The 18,574-nt window shown below is 35.6% G+C and overlaps 1 long non-coding RNA gene across 1 annotated transcript; it reads right to left on the bottom strand.

Moving 5' to 3' along the window:
• Positions 1 to 1,762: 1,762 nt before the first annotated feature.
• On the bottom strand, positions 1,763 to 12,568 carry LOC148782795 (uncharacterized). The gene is made up of 3 exons (XR_016052185.1): positions 12,392 to 12,568; positions 2,438 to 2,502; positions 1,763 to 2,064 (listed from the first exon to the last, which is right to left on the bottom strand). It is a non-coding gene; the product is annotated as an uncharacterized LOC148782795 (long non-coding RNA).
• Positions 12,569 to 18,574: the final 6,006 nt, after the last annotated feature.

The raw sequence follows: 18,574 nt of genomic DNA, 5'->3' as shown, positions 1-18,574 counted from the left end.
TGAGGCCAGATCTGCCCGAAAACGAGCAGATTTGCTCTCATATATGTGATAGAGCCAGCATGATCCAAGACACTAAAATACGATTTTAAAGAAAACTGATCAAAATAAGATCAAAAGAAAATGAAAACATTAAAATAAGAACAAGAAAGAAAGAGGAAGAAACAATACTAAATCAGGTCGGATGGCGCGGGACTCCCAAGCCTTCGAGGGCTTACTCGTATTAGCACCAGCGTCCTCTTTGCATCTCTGATTCAGATGTTAACCAGCAGATCTCTAATATACAAGGGTTGTTGTGCCCTAAAGGTAATTTAGATCTAGGGTTGTTGCGCCTTAGGTTTAGGTTTTCTCAGGCTTAGGGTTAGGGTTTTATCAAGTTTAACTTTATCTGAAGAAGTCTCTGAAGAAGCTCTCCTAGGGTTTCAATCTTTTTCCCAATTGGTCCCCTCAAATGACCAAAGATATTTTATAATGGCCATGGATCTATTGGAAAGGATATACTTCCATAACCAACAGATCCCCAGCAAAAAAAAACCAATTTTGGGGTACAGATATGGGCACCACAAAAATTGGTAAAAAACTTTAAAAAGGATAAGAAAACGACTCTGGAGGGGAAATTTTGATTTTGGCCCCAAAGGGGTTGAGCGACACTATCGCCCAATCTGGGCTGGGCGACCCTACTAGTGTGGTAGGGTCTCTTAGACCCAATCTGACCAAATTGAATTCTGTTAATTCCAGTGTGTAGTTCAGCCTTTTGTGAAGCTCTCAGAGAAAGTTTGGGTAAAAAAAGATTTTTTTTTACTATTTTCAATGAGTTTTTTGGTCAAATAGGTCCTTTGCAGGAATCTGGGTCAAAACAGGGTATCTACAAGGTTTCGGGTAGGCAGAATGGTTCTGGGGCACTGGGTAGGCTGTGTGAACTATGGATTTTGGGTTTACTAGAATAATGTGATTATAAAGGCCCAGAAAACCATAGAATTTACAAGATTTAAAATGGGATGTCTACACTCTTTCTTCCTCAAAACTTCTTTTCGCTCTCTACAAAGAGTTCTCGCCAACATACCCTTTCACTTTTTCTCCATACAATGTCTTTTATGTACCCATAAAGGTTATCGTCTATTTGAGCTAAATAGCCTTAAACAATGACAGAAATACCTCAAGATTGATTTTGTATCACAACCTAATGATGAAATAGGTAAATAAAACAAAAAAAAAAGTACAAACGATAATTGTAGAGTCCTCAGCAAACCCTCGATTGCAGAACTAGAAAAAAAAAATGGGATCCTATCTAAAACTAGGTACAATAATTACATAAATAAGAAATCAGTGAATAAAACGACAAAACGTTAGGGTATGTTTGACAAAACATGATTAGAATATTCAAATTTTTGAAAATTATTTACCATTTTTTTTTTGAAATTCTAAATAAAGGCATTACCTGCTTTTCATATATCTGAATTATATATTATAATGATATGTATCTTTTTGTACATATTTGACTATCTACCTATATTTTAGAATTTTTTAAGATTTAAGATATTTGATTGGAAGAGAAAATTACAAAAAATTGCATTTTTTCATTAAGCACATATTTAATTGGTAACAAACTTGTATTTTTTCTTGCTATGCGTAAAAACCTAAAATTTACAGAAGCGCAACACAATAGAGATAAAATATAAATATTACACGAGAGAGAGATAGAGGGAGACCACTTGTTTTGAATTTTAAGTTTATTGGCATTCCATTTAAGAAAGATGCTCCATTAGAAAATCAATATAAAGACATGATCGCAAATTAAGCAAATAGTGAAGTTATTTACAAAAAAAAGAAAGATACATAATCCCATATGTAAAAAATAGAATTATATGACCTAACATAATATCATCAACCAACCAATAATCTAGCTTCTTATGTTACAATAATCTGCCCACATATCATGTGCAATGTTGTCTCGCAATCGACTACCAGCGTCATGTGGATTTCTTGCACTTTCTTCTTCAAATTCCACTGGTTGATGTACTCAATCTTGATTTTCCTTGTCATATTCCTCATAAAGCCAATCATCACCTTCAGAATGTTTACCAATGAAATATGTAAGAAGCACATTACAATAACTAATTCGACTTGTTTTTATTGGCTATGCAGGTGGCCTTGAAAGCATAACAATGTGCTTCTTAAGTACACCAAATATGCATTCTATAGCATTTATTAGTCAAGCATGTCTCACAGTGAATAACTCCATGTAGTCTGGGGGAGCATTTTGTCCATGCCCATATTCTTTGAGGTGGTAACAAACTCTATGATATGGGGCAATAAAATTTGGGGTATTCGCATAACCTGCAGCGATTAGGTAGTATTTACCTAGCTTATTTGAAAAGATCTAAATGATCAGTGGCATATTTACAAAAATATTATTAAATAAATCATGGGTTCGAGGTACCTTGGGAAAGCCATTTTGTAAAGCTGCGTGGAGACATGTAGAATAAGTAGCAGAGCTCTCCCACCCTGCACAGATATATGTGAATAAAAGATTGAATGAACATGCTGCCATAATGTTCTAGTAAAGAAACCTTTTCCGATTGCGATATGGGGCTTGGTTCTCAACATCGATTGTCACAGGGATGTGAGTTCCATAAATTACTCCAACACAATCCTTCATAAGATAAAATTTTGGTGAGATGCTAATTATAACAAATATATTTTTGAAAAATAGTGTTACATAAATTGTACTTTGAAGAAGGGGAAGTAATTATCACTATAACCAATCTTTGGAGGAGTATTTGTTGATGAAAGGCAGATGTAACAAGGTGCTAATGTATACATAGCTTTAAGAACACGACCAAAGTACCAACTAACTATTTGACCAAAGTGTTGAAATCGTTCTTATATTATATGATTGCTTGAGTTATGAGCTATGGTGTATAGAAACATTCCCACTTGTTCTTCGATGCTAATATATTTAGAATCTTGGATGAGATTTTCGGTTCGTAGGGTATTACAAAGATTCTTAAGGACATAGTGCCCCACACAAAGATTCTCCTTACAAAGGATAGGATGTTCATTTAGTAACTCCTACATATATTTAACACCTTGGAGACAAGATGTTTGACAAGAAATCTTTTCCAAATATATTATATGGTGCCATGCAGCAGCAACAATAACCATTAACATATCCTCCTTTTGGCTTTCTTCCTTAGATTCGTAGTCCATGGATACAATTTATCAATTCTGACTTAAATTCACCCTAGTCAATAAATCAACTCATATACATGGGACCTTCTTGTAATAATCTAATTCTATCATTGTATAATAACAAGGAGGACAAAACAAGTATAACTTTGAACATTTCTAGCAAATCAATTACACATGTAACCAACAAATCTCAAATCCAACTATTCACAAAATTATTATGAATAAAATTGAACCAAGTTTGATGGTGTTCAAAATATTATGTTCATGTCACCTAGAAAATAATAACCAGGCTATACTATTCAATAATTTTTTATTGTAACCAAGCCTCACGAATTAATCATTTTAGTTTCTTAAATGCTACTCTATAGTTTTTATCCTTCAAAATTTCTACTAGTTCCACCATCTCTAGTGCATAAAATTCTTGTAACTCTTGCAATTCCTCTAAGCAAGTGTCATAAGAACAATCTTCTTTAATAGCTTGCAGTATCTTATCTTGATCACAATTGGTGTTTCACTGTATTATCTTATCAAAGGCATTTGCAATATGATGGCCAACACCCAAGCAACTCTTCCTTTTATGGTGAGGGGTGGTTGATATGGTGGTACCCCGTTACAAGTTACTTTGAGAAACTTCCTCCTCCATTTCATTAGTGTCAAGTTCATCATGTAAATTAGGTGATTATGGCACGATTTCAGGTGGGGAGTCTGGAGCCTCAAATTCATTTCTAGCATGCCCTCTTTGCTCTGGTTGGATAGTTGACGATGTGACTCTTCCTTGCGCAGTAGTACCAATTAAAAGTTTGGGTTTTTTTTGTAAGTATTGAAAATAAAATAAAAATAGTAGCAAGTCATATAAACATATATTACAATCTACCTCCCAATATCTCATCCAATGGATCGTTCTGAAGCGAACGCGAGTTGCAATCTATCATTCCACTCAAAGCCACTTTGTCCATGGCGTTTCTTGGCTATCTTATATTGTTTTAATAATTGGTTCTTACGACTCTTTAATTGTTGGACAGTGAATGATATATTAAAGTTACTATTAATTTTGCCCATAATAGTTTTCCATGCTTCTTTAATCTATCAAGTATCACATCGTTTGCCAAGATCATGTTGATGTTTAAGAGCTTCAACAAAAAAAAGTCACGTCCTTGTGGCCAATCAACCCTATTACGGTCTTGTGATCCAAGAGTAGTAGACGTCATATTTTGACACTTGAGTTTTTAATTTTCATTATGTCAAAAACCATATGGAAGCATACGGTCATTAAACACTGTCAAGCTTTACCATGCCAAGGAACGACGAGGAGATCATCCAATATGTTTAACAATTGTGATCTAACTTGCCTTGGCCATGGCTCCGATTTTAATTAAAAATAAAAATTTACAGAATATGACATGGCAAAAATGGGCATGAAGACAATGGTTATCAGTAGAAGAAAAACTTGAGTTTTCGATAACGTGAAATAAGAGATAGCCTAACTGCAAGTTAGCAAACATACCAGTCACCAAGATGTTTCTGAATCATGACCCAAAAAATTTAGAGTTGCATGCCATACATAGGATGAACAAACAATCTAGGAAATAAATTATCAAAACATGTAACAACATATACTAAAAATTGAAACACTTTATACTATCACAGAAAGGTTCCTTACAACAGATATAAACAAATCCCATCGATTTCATAAATGAGTTTCTTAAAGCCAAATAAACAAGCCATAGAGGGCTTTAAAAATTTGACTCAATATCAACAAACATAAAATTATCATGCTGGATAATACCTACTGTAGGACTAGCATTCCTAGGTCATAGCTTGGCTAGAATTCCAGTGGAAATCAAAGTTCGCCAAAGAGGGTAGCCTCATGTCCCACAACTATAGAATGCATTCAGGTTATTACTATTCTTATTTCTCCTTCTCTAGATTAGTATTTTGATGTGATAAGCCTTAGACATAGTCATCATTCTCAAGAATCACAACTCCTCAATTAAACATCGAAGCCTTTGCAGTTGGTTTAATCACCGACTTCAATGACTAAAAAAAAATCCACAAGAGACTTTGAGATACTAACATGGAATTTCTATTTCAAATCATCACACAGTAACAGGCATCAGCCAACCAAGCAACTTTATTTCTAGTTGCAATAAAAATGGTACATGCATTAGAGATTTAAACTAATACTCCAATAGGAGCAATATAATGCCAAAAACAACGAAGAACCACACATATAAACAGAGAATAGAAATTTGATCAACAACTTATTTCAATATAAAGCATAAAACATCATGGTATTTGCCTTCGTAGCCAATGACTGGGCATCTCTTAAAACCCAACATAAATATCTGTAAATTATAACCAAGCTACCAAAGAATCAAAGATATGTAGAATAGAAAAAGAATTTAAACGAACCCCACACATTAAAATCAAGAGAAACCATTTCGAAATCACCCACAAAGTTTAACAGAGAGAGAGAGGCGTTCCTCAACGTGTTCTCCAATTCCAAAGCAGCAACCATTAACCATTAAACTTTACGCATCCTCACCTCACCAACCAAACTTATGCTCCAAGAAAATATCCATAGAGGGAAAGATTTTAGAGAGAGAAAGATTTGAACCAAGAAATCAGAGAAGAGAAAGAAGATAGAGATAGCCCACATAAGTTTAGAGAGAGAGAGAGAGAGAGAGAGAGAGTTTAGCGATACAGAGAAAAGGTAAATACAACATCCCACCTTCCACCATATATAAAGAGGAGGGAGGCTAATTTCTGACATGAGAGAGGGAACTTTTCCGTGCCAATATTTTGATGAAAAAACACTAACCCACAAGTTAGCGTGTTTCCAATTTTTCTAAAATTCAAGTCAGACCTGTTTTATTGGAGATTATGTTTTTGGGTAATATTCAAATCCTATCTAATCTATTTTGGTGTTATCAAACACCTCCTTAACCAAATCATATTAGGAAAGTTCACGATCTTGTAATATTCTAAAATACCCTAATATTGTCGGTGTATCAAACAGACCCTTAGTGTGAGAAATAACGCAAATACAAAAACGGCACACCACGATGATATATGATTTACTTGGTTTACCCTATAGGGCTCGGTCTACGTCCTCAATAAGTAAAAATCTACTATCTCAATGATGATTAGAGTTTTAGGTTACGAAAGATATATCTCCCTCTAAACATCAGCAAAAACCTCATTGATATTTCATTCTAAACATGTTCTCCTGACTGAGCAACACCATTGATAAGCATCTTCTTTCCCACCACTACACTACTACCGGAAAGAGCCCTTAGGAGCAACAGAGAGACTTTCTCTCTCTCCAAAACCCATGGAAAAGCCATCTCTTTCTGGGATGCTATCTCTGTCTTGAGACCTATCTCCTCTTGGGGATCCGTTCCCATGACCCTTAGCGGTGACCTTTAAAAATATGAGTATCATGTCTTCCTTGACCCTGTTTTATAGAGATCACTAGGGCTTCTTTCTTGCTTTCCAAGAAATCCCCTTGTTTACAATCAATCTTTTGAACAAAACATAGGTGTTATGATTTTGACTATCACCAAACCTAACAATTTTTACCTTGATAGTAAAATTACCATATTCGCCTTGCCCTTTTTTATTGAATAGATTCTTAATTTCTTTTCTCTAGCCCCTATTGTTGAATTTTCACTTATATTTTTACTTCCTTATTTCTCTACTTTAAACGATGTATCTATCTAACTTCGCCATTTATCTTTTTCTTCACTAAAAATTCAAATATAGTCTGGTGCATAACTTGTGCTCTGATATTAATTGTAGGGTACTTGAGAACCCTCGATTATAGAACTAGGAATCCCAAAATCAGGTCTCACCAAAGATCATGACCAATAATTGGTTAAATACGAAATAAGTGTGCACATAACATCAGAGAAAGTGCGAGAAATAAAGAAAATACAAAAGACATGCCATAATGACACACGATTCACATGTTCACTATGTAGGGCTACGTCCTCAGCCTCCTCAAATAGATATGTATTCTCTCAACAAAGATTATAGTTTTGGGTTACAAGAGATATATCTCTCCGAAAACTGGCAAAAAACTAATTGATATTTCTTTATAAACCTGCTCTCATGACCAAGTAACCTCTTCAATCAATATTTTCTTTTTTCATTGCTAACTACCACTGGAAAGATAACTTTGAGAGCAACTGAGAGACTTTATCCCAAAACCCTATAGTAAAAGGCACCTCTCTAGGAGGCTATGTAGTTCTCTCTTAGAGATCCAGTCCCATAGAAACTAAAAGACCTTTTTAAGGATGAGAGCTATTTGAAAGGATGATTACTATGTTTTACTTTAGTCCCCTTTTATAGAGATATCAAGCGTTCTCTTCTTGCTTTTTAAAGAAAGCATTATTTTTTTATTTTTTTTATTTTTTTTAATACCTTCAATCTTTTGAAGAAAGCATAGATGTGGTGATTTTGAGTATCCCCAAACTTATTACACCACATCTAACAAAGAGCCTAGACACTCCATTTCTAGACGAAGTTTTATTGGGCATATATCTATATCCCCCTTTTTAGGTTTCATTTCTTAATAAACCCAAGGTTTCAAAAGATATCTTCTAACCCCTTGGCAACTTTAAAGCTAGCTTTTTAACTTTAACAAATGTGAGAAAGACGTGCCCTTTTTAAACTCAATCCTTTCTTTCTCTTTACTTATATACCTCAAACTTATCTCTTTCTCTCTCTTCTTATGTCTCTCACTCTCACTCTCTCTCCTCCCGTGTTTCTCCAAACACTTCTCTCTCTCCTCTCGGTATCCTCTCACCTCCATGAAGCCTATATCTCTCTCTCTAGAAGTTTGAGGATGATTTTTAGAAAAAGCCATGTCTTTTAAAATTTGTTTAACTTGAAAAAACAGGTTTAAATTAGCTTAGAGGGTTAGAAGAAATAAAATCTACAAATTTTATACCTTAAGATATCTTCTAAAACCTTGAATCTATTGTGAAATGAAACTTAAAAATAACGTGTATGAAGATATTTTCCCTTATTTTCTAATTGAAGTTAAAACATGCCGAGCGACATACAAACATCTATCCTTTTTGTTTCGGTAAATGCGTTTCTTCTCTCTTCGGTCGAGAGGGAGAGAGAGATGGCACAAAGCACTATCCTAAGTGAAAAACAAGTCAACTATAAAATACTAAAACTAAAAGTCCTTGATCATTTATAAATTCGTCTTTGGTCAATTATAAATTCACAATAAGACCATGGGTCTAAAGAAAGGAAACAAAAATGACTCACGCTTAGAACTCCCCAAAGTAATTCAAAATTTGGAACTTTTATAATATTTCATGGCCATGCAATATGATGGTTTCATGGATAGTGACCTTTCCACTAAGATAAAGAATATCAGAACCATAGTGTTTGGATATACTTTGAATACCTCATCTTTTATATATATATATATATATATATATATGATGGATACAATAAAGAAATAAATTATCGTGAGTCATATCCTTTTCAACGCTATTTAATAAAGAAGAAAATGTCCCAAGTGACATATACCTTGCATATAAATATGCATTCCCTTAAGCCTCATTTAGATGTCCTAGTAAACGTGTCCCAATTTTTATTTTTCCTACCTTTTAGGGCCAGGTGCGAAAACCAATACCCACATTTATGACACCAGCATTCACACTTAAATAAAAAGTAGAGTCCAAAAGTATATACTCTGTTTAAATAAGTGGACCGGTTGGTAAAATGGGGAAAGATGGTGAGAGTTAGAAAATCCTTTTGAAGAGAATAAAGGAGCAACTTTAATGTTCTTGTTCTCAAGAACAAAAACTTTTCTTTAAAAAAGAATTCGATTTCATCAGTGAATATCTGCTGTTTACCGATAAAATCAATGTATACCTATGTTCTTTAAGTAAATTTGTACTCGGGATACAAGGAAATAAACTACTAGATACCTTATTATTTATAGAAATGCACAAATGTCTGTAGAATGTTTAAAATTAGATGTAAAATTTGGTAAAAAAATTATGTATATAAAAGAAAAGTATGATTCCCATTTATAGAAAAGGAAAGTGTAATTCACCTTCACCTAATGCAATTGTTCAATCCACGTGTTAGATTTTTTTAGACACAAATCTAAGAAGGTCTTTGATGAGACCCCCTCAAATTTGTGTCAAAACAGTCAAAGATTATTTAGATCCATTGAGAAGCGGGGCCGATCAAACTATGTGTCTGCAATTGATGCAGAACTGATCCTTTAAATCTTTAAAAGAAAAATTTTTTAACAGAAAAAATATAAACTAAACAAGAAAAATATGAAATAAATAAGGAAATAATGAGAATAAATAAATAAATGAAACAAAAGAAAATCACTTGGGTAACCGAAATCTGGAGTTTCAGATTTGGATCAAACTGTTCTTATTGTGCACACCATAAATGCCCAGTTTGGAATTGATATTTTTCTTTGAATTTCTAGATCTTAAGGCATAGAAATGACCATTATATCATAGGAAAATCCTTAAAATAAACCATTTAGACCCCTAAGGAGCACACTAGCCTAAATCACCATAGTCAATACGACACCTAAACCCATAATCCAGCCCAAAATTTTACAAAATCCCAAGACATTTAGCCTTAAGAAACCTAAATCTTAGGTAAAGGCAGGTTCTGTTATAAGAAAGGAAGGAAATATTACGAGAACTGATAAAACCACATAGATTTGATTAGAAATATCAAGTGAAGCATCCTCGAATCAAAATCCCTAAAAAATGTACGTTACGTAGAGTCAATTAGCATATCACACCACTACTCTGCACTGCATAAGTCGCAGAGTGTGCGCCGCAGGGTGTGGCACGGCCAGTTGTCAGCTCCTGATTGGTGTAGATCCTCTAATTTTTAATGTTTATTTGTCTATATAATTCGTCATTTTTTGACCCTCCAAAGGGTCGGCACTTAAATGAAATCCTAAACCTCGTCGACCTAAACTGTAGCACTGATTCTGAAAGACCTAAGTCTTAGTTCATTTTAGGAGCCTCAAATTCTAATTTTTTTAACAACCGTGATCATCCATTTCTTGGAGAAACCCACTTATTCCTCAATCACCTAATGCCTTAAACCCTAAATCTTTAGGGACCTTTAATCCAAATCATTTGAGATTCAAGATAAGGCATTTATTTTAAAAGAAGAAGGCATCAATTGTTCAAATCAAGTTGTGATCAAGGCTCCTACTCTGGGTGTCGGCTGAAAGGCTCGACTGGTCTGTAAGTTATTTATTTTGATTTGTTTTCAATTTTCATAACATTTATTTGATTTTCAGCATTTTATCTCTCTTCCTGTATAATTGCTTTCAATATTCTTAGACTTTGATGTGATTACAGCTGACTGTTACGCCCCAAACATGTGGTGATTTGCACTTTGTGCTCGGTTATCCTTGACGGACTAAGAAACGAGTGCCACATGGTTGAAGCACAGGGCTTCAACCTAGGGCCGTGACACGACGCTGCATATGATACAAAGATCTCCTACATGAGACTTGTTCACTGTGGGGTTGGAATTAGACATGATCCTGCATATTTCCACTTTAAAATGTACAAAGCGAATTTGCACCAAATCTGGTTTTGGATCATGCTCGAATTTAATTATATATTGTTTGGCATCCATCTTGGGGCATATTATACATCAAACTTACCTTTAGAAGGTCTCTTACCTGACACTCATAAACATTATAGAGAACCTCAGATACACTAGGACGCACCCCGGTGCACCACAAATCCTTCCCAAGTCTGGTAGTGCTCTGTACCAGATTATGCACCATAGAGCGGTCTCCGTATGCATAGCAGATTGCGCTGCAGAGGCCACACACCTCCATAACCTCTATGGAAGCCTACTCCTCAATGGAGTGGTTCATGCTTTTCCAGTTTTGACTTCTGTTGCTTAATTTTTCTTTTTGTTTTGATCACATGCTTAGTTGGTTGCTTTCTTAATTCAGTTAAGAAAAAAGGAAAGGAGAAGGCAGAACTTTGTTTGAGTAAATAAATTGACACATGTGAAGGTAGTTATGGAACAAAGAACTTGAACCCGTTTGCTTACCCCACCATGCAGATGAGCAGCGTACCCCACCTTGCAGATGAGCATGGGGGCATCTTTCGTTAAAAAGTTCCTAACTCTTGCTTGTAACCATTCAGGTTACCCAACAGTTGTTGAGCCTTTTCTTTTCATGGGCAGGATCACCAGCCATGTCCTTTGTGAGTGTATAAGAAACCAATACACCAGAGAGAGGTGCAAGAGTACACAAAACTCTATATACAACTTTTGAAATTTGAACAACTCTCTTGGATTTCAAAACTCAAAATAAAACTCCAGCAAGTTAGCTGCTGCAATTAGAGTACAAAGGCTTCAAAATACACTCATGAATAGAGGATACAACTCTACTTGGGCCCCATACACATCAACCAATCTATCCTTGAAGATATAGCACAAGACTAGACATATACAATTTACTTTTGAAAATTCAGTAACATACAACTTCACAATGCCAAATTATACATCAATTGAATCATGAGTATGCATCAAATCAAAACCACAAATACTTGAGTATGTGACTGCTTAAGTTTAGTATGCAACATAGCCATGGGAAACCATATGGAGCTCTCTTTTGCCCCGATTACATCCTTAAGACTTGACTATGTGCCAATGAGAGATATGCGATAGCTAGTCTCAAAATCGGCGCCAATTCATTATATATGAAAAGGAAGCCAAGCTTCTAGGCAAGTATTCATGAAGCATGAAAGGTATTCTTATAAAAATTCAGTTCACTCAGAGGGGAAATCGTGGGACAGATTTGAATGCCAAAATTGCAAAACCGGATCTAGTTATCTCTCATAGCACTTATAAAAACGTTGGCATAGTCTCTCCATATGAAATCGAACTTTTCATGGTATAACAAGACAACTTAGCTCATTGATTTGAATTGAAAAGAACTCAGAAAATTCAGCAAAAGAAACTTCAAGAAATCGATGATGAAATCAAATGAACACTATCTCAATTTACTCATGGATTGAACACAATTGAGAATGGTTGATCAAGTGAGCAAATGGAAGATTATTAGACAAACGGATATTCATAGATCATTATGAAAAGTTGATGGAAATGAAGAAACAAAACATAAAAATGAAGCATAAGAATGGACATAAAGATTGCTTACTCAAGAAAAAAGACCCCTTTGAATAGTTGATCACATGGAGATCACCATCAAGCTTTTCATCACCATTAATAGAGTTCGATTTCACCTTTTTAATGGGGCTGTTCATCTTTCAAGGTCGAAGATGAGTTTTCTAAAGAGAGAGAAACAAGATGGGCTTGCCTCTTTTGGAGGCCTTTCTTAGTGAGGAAAAATAGTAAGTGAAATGACTTGAAATGGGGTATTTATAAGCACTTTAAGTCTCATGCTTCTAGATGGTGAAATCATGGCCCTCCATGTCTTCTACCAAAGGCTACAAAGAGAGGCTTGATCCTAACTTACCATCCACCATCAGCCATCGTGATGTGTTGCATGGATTCAACCGCTTTTTTCTCCTTTTAATTCCCTTCAATTTTACATGTTATAAAATGCCATTGTTCTTTAACTTAATAAAGCTTCAAACCATGATAAAGGGCAAGCCCATTATAGTCATTTGGCCAAAATTCTAGTCAAAAAAATATTCTAAAAATACCTACAAATCATAAATGCATGTGGGTTCAATAAGATCATGCCCCATAAGGCAAGTGCTTAAATGCACAGTGATTAAAAGCCTATCGATTAGGATTAATACTTCAAACCTCGTACCCCTTCTAGAGTATCCCACACATGTGCACTATTCTACTTGCTGTAGGCATTCAACATACGTCTAAAATCAATTTAACAAAAAAATTGCATTTAATGGTAAAATAAAATATATGAAAAATGGACAAAAATACACTAAATGAAAAGACAAGGCATCCCCCATTGGGATTGACATCACTCCCACGTCATTACCATGTGGGGATGCGTGGGCCTACAATGGGTAATAGTTGGACACCCATTGGCCATTTGGCTGTCTAGTGTGGGTCTCGGGGGTCTGTCTTTAAGTTTCATTTTGTTCAAACAAATTTGAAACAAGATTTTCTTGAGCCAGAAAAAATCCAGAAAAATTCCTATAAACCATCAAAACATATGTTAATGATTTTTCATTAAAATAAAATATTTTGAAAATGATCAAAATAATTACAAGTGAAATTAGGATCCTTGGAGCTAAATTATAAAACAGAGCACTCCACTTGGCTAGCCCTTGAACCCAAAAGTCACCTTCTCGGAAATAGCCCAACAGACTCATGACGCATAATGTTTAATCAGTGGACTCAAGATATTAGTCACAACAAAGTAAAGTCAATGAGTTTTTGAATTCCACGGTTAAGTGGATTTCAGGTGTACCCGCTAGAGGACATGCACAAAATGAACAAGGTGCAAAGGTTCATCTCTTGACACATGTGCATAGCTCTATCTAGTGGATCCCTAGAAAAACAGGCTTCCCATGAAATGCGACTGTTATATGCACATGCCACGAGAATGTACTTAAAGTCAGGGATTTAGGTTAATGCCCTCAATTGGCCCAACCTTCCAGTGCATAACTTGTAATCATCAAGATCATACGAATATCGTATTGTCCTCTCCTATCACATGGTCATGAGGTATATATCATATCAACCGATTCTGACTAAGAGGTAACCCTCAAACCTCTCAGTACCTTCCATAGACCAAAACGACCTCATGACTAAATCAAGGTTCCATGACTCTTGGTCCCAATGCGTCAAGATCCCCCAGAGTCATGTCGCTCTTATACTCCACTCATGTATAGAGCCATTGAGAATGAAGGGATTTAAGGCCTAGAAAGGACATAATTCCAACGGTCCTAGTGTCACTTGCTAGGCATGAGTCCCAAGTTTCATGCACTGTCTCCAAAGAAACCCGCCATTAGCCACCAAGCGGCAAGAGTCCCAAGTTTCATGCACCGTCTCCAAAGAAACCTGCCATCAACCACTAAGGGGCAAACTACCATAACTTTTTAGTCCATTCCCAATTGCCAAGAAGCACTTCTTCCTAATATAACTTACCTTGGAACATAGAAGGACAAAACAACAAAGCACCAAAGTTAATTAGGTCACTAATTCAGGCCATCCATAAATCTTTGGGGCTTCCAATTCAAGTGTACTAGGAGCATGGGAACCATTGGAAGTGGGATATGGAAGTGGAATTGTAGTAGTCTGCACTCCTTTCCCTTGAATAAAAAAAGTGGGCCAATCACTGCTCAAAAGTCACATCGCCATCCCGATAGACCATACTTAGGGCCTTATGCTCCCTGAAAGCACCTCAAAAAGTTATGGATTAGGAATGTCATCTGGAGGACTTTCTCTTCATGCCATTTTACTTTTGGGAAGGAGCTTTTTGTACATCTTCCCATCTAAAGGGAAACCCCTAATGTAATTCATTTCAAGGAGATTGATACCTCGCTCCCCCCACTTTGACCAAGAATAATTGGTCTTCCCTGACTGACACTCTAAAAATGCCTTAACCACCAAAGGAATGGTGGTCATACAAATGTTGTGAAGTTCGGAAGACAACAAGCATACCCATGCCTACCAAGAAATCTCCATACCTTTCATATATATCTTTTATCCAAAAGGAGTACCCTAGAAGATAAGTGAGTTCCTCTTCGAAGGATAATATCTTACCGTGGCTACCCTCTAGAATCTTAGCCCCTTAAAAATTGACAGGGAAAGGCTCAAGATTGGGTGTGACATTGAGATAATGGAGCAAAGCAATGCCCCTGCGCATAGATTCCATTGGACAATGGCAAACAATTCACCTCCTCTACTAAGAATGTAGTATTCTTTTGGGTGGAAAGAACCATACCATCCTCCAGAACACGTTGGATAGAAGAGAAGTGAATAGAAGGTTGGTTGGAAGATGATACTCCTGGTTCACTAGATGAACAACAACACTTTTAGAGGCCATGGGTACAAATGGATACAATTGAAGTTGTAGATTCAAAACAAAATGGAAGAGTCATGAAAGAAGATAAAGGAAAGGTAATCTCTATCAATGACAAATGAACATGTACACCTAATTTAACACATGTCAGCTTCCTAATAAAAATAAGAAGGGTCACGACATATATGAACAATGTTTTCGCTTATCAAGAAAGACAAAACACAGGAAACTGCTTCACTAAAATTATTGGCTAGAAGAGTAATCGTTTTGACAATATATCTCCCTTTTGGGGCTAATAAATTAGAAGGAGGCGGAAGATTTTCCAAAATCCTTTATATTCTAGTTAATTAAATTTAGTTGATTTTCATGAAGATTTACTTTCAAATTTGTGTAAAATCAGTTGAAGACATGTTGCATCTTCTTGACGGTTTTGTCTTAACATGCCAAGTGTCATTTAAGAAGAAGAGAAACACGGTACCTTTTGAAAACAAATATGATAAAGGAAACCACTACGAGAACTATACTATGTCCCGACCTTTTAATAGATAAAAAATAGAGTTGTACAAAGGTCTTGTTAACAAAAGAAAAATACTGTAATAATTAAAATAAAAGATAAAATACATAAACTAAATGACCATAGCTCAGAACAAAGGTTATCCAACCATTGCTTCAAACATGTGTTAAAGCATGTATGCGATTACCAAACCATAGTTGTCTAGTGATCTCTAAAGACAATTCCATGCTCTAGATTGCCAAGAGCACAAATGTTCTTGCACACATTATCTTAAGTGATGGTCAAATACTCGAGGCATTTGGTTGTCAGTTTGAGTTGGTGACTCAGATATTTTAGCTACTGATTATGTTTGGTAACAACAGTCTTTACCTTATTAAGTTCATGACATCTCTCATTAGCCAATTGTATAAGCCAATCTACATGGCCCTACAATTCAGCAATGAATGCTTCCAAATTATACATTAGGATGAAACCCTATTCGTCCTCAATATGGAATAATTGCTTTGAAACAGCCTCACCCATCGAGACTTCATTATCGAATTCGTAATTATCTCCAATCACAAAATCATCAGTCACCTTCCCAAGATCCTCAACAGTAATAGGAGGAATGAAAGAAGAACTCCCAGTATCTTCCATTTCTTTCTACTACCTAGGACCATGAAACTGGTTAGAAGTAGAAGAATTGGCCATGAAAGGGAAAGAAAGAAAGAAGAAGAGAAAATAAGTAGTGAATGGACAGCTTTACAATAAAGGAAACGACTATATGGTAAAGCAATGCTTGATGTTGCTTTGAAGTTTGAATATCTACTTATAGAATTCCTACTAATAGAAACACATCTACAATCACAATTGTGCACAAAACTATGATAGAAGATATTTAGGAAAAGTGATTCTATTATACAAAAATTAAGGGACCACTCATACATGAAACCCTATACATTTTGGATGCATATATGAAAAAACAAGCAAAAAAAGGGGGAAGAATCTCTCATATAGTCTAAGAGATTCAAAAAACTCTTAGGCGGGATCAACTCCCATGTCCTTTAGATGGTCCATATGCTCGTAGCCCTATCTTTTCAAAGGCTCATGGTGGTTCCGCCAAAAAGCCTTTGCATTGCCAAGACACTTTATGCGGCGGTGAAGCCTCCCATTTACCTCTCTAATCTTTCTCTCTCATCATCTTGAGTAGCATTGGCGAAAGTGCAACTCCATATGTAGGACATCTACAGGATCCATTTATTTAGCCCTACTCCTTCTAAAAGAAATTGCAGAGGAAAAGACACTCATAGAAACTAGAGAAGGGAACGAATCACTCTCTAATCCCATTGCAACAGAAGAAAGAAGAAAAAGAGAAGAACTCACTCTGAAAAAAAAAATCAAGATTGTTGGACGTGCCCAAAAATCTCTAGGACGTTATCTTATATGGCTAAAACAACCATAAAACCAAATGGCGTGACCATCATTCCCAAAAGACAACTCCTTTAGGGAGATAATGCCTCGAAATCTAAAAAAATGTCACTTAGGGAAACTCTCTCTGAAATTATGAAGAAAGAGAGAGATCATGCATAGTCACAATCCTTTCATAGTCACAATCCTTTCATTACAACAATGCATTGTAGTGTATCCCGCAAGGAACAACCTTTTTTTAGAGAAAGCCTATGTCTCGTCATCAGGCAGCCCTTTGATTGATTCCTTAAATACAAAAAAAAAGATTAGGAAAAATAACAACAAAACATGAAACTCTGGCTGTGCAGAAGGAAGAGAGACATAAAAAATACACACATCCCCTTCTTCCAAAGTATCAACCCAAAAATGTTGCCTGCAACACAAGGCAAGTCCTCTAAAATAGTAATAAAAGAGGAATTATTTGAACTTACTAAGCGAGTATTATCCATTAGAATTTGACTATCAAAGTATATCAAAGAGGAATAATCAGAACACTCTTCCTCTAAAATATCAAGAAAGGTGTAGGAGATCCTTTCCTTGCTATACTTGCACATAAAAGAGGGTGTCTTTAACTCCCCTCTCAATTTCGAAGGCACTCAATGAAAAGAAATACCCAGAAGTTTCATTTATGTCATCCAAACTACATTACCAAAACTCTTTACAATGTTTCTGAAATTCACTCCATGACTGCATTAGAGAAATTCTCTCAAAATCCCCATTCTACCCAATCCCAAAAAGATTTAGTAAGGAGAAATTGTTAAATTAATTTATCTCTCATTGCTTCACCTTGCAAGAAATTGCCCATTTTTATAGATCATAAGGTAACCTCACCATTAATCATGACCCATTACCATTATGTTCTCCCAAAGAGAAAAGGGGTCAAATTCTAGAATCCTCTGGGATTCTAAAAATAGTGCTACACATCATTCCGGTGACTTCATCGAAGACTTCCTCATAACTGTCGATGAACCATCACTACAAATAGTTTCATGCCTAGTTATAACAAAACTGAAGTATAAGATACATCATTTCCGTCAAGCTAGCGGTATGAAATGAAATGTTGCCTCGAAAAGATTTTCATTTTGTCTCTTAATGAAACCAAAAGGATTGCACAACATTTTCTATATAGGAAGAACATTAAATTTCATGCAATTATACTGCATGAACCTCCTCAAAACTATGTAAGTATTTATTCAACTTCATGATTTTCATAAAGCCACACATCATATGCGTTCTTTGATATCTTTCGAATCACACACATTGCTTTTTAATCTGCGTGAGCCATTTGGGGGGCTAACTATTTGGGTATAATTTTAACTCAGCCTAAACTTGCCATAATACACTATTGGGGAAGCGACTTCTTATTGTTGGGTGTGTTTTTAATCGCATAAAAGGACCATATGCATTTTGATGATGATACG

The sequence above is a fragment of the Amborella trichopoda genome, chromosome 3, assembly GCF_054954075.1.
Source record: "Amborella trichopoda isolate Santa Cruz 75 chromosome 3, AtrichopodaSantaCruz75HAP2 v2.0, whole genome shotgun sequence".
Lineage (NCBI taxonomy): Eukaryota > Viridiplantae > Streptophyta > Magnoliopsida > Amborellales > Amborellaceae > Amborella > Amborella trichopoda.
The sequence above is the reverse complement of the archived record's forward strand: the minus strand, read 5'-3'. Positions and strand labels throughout refer to the sequence as shown.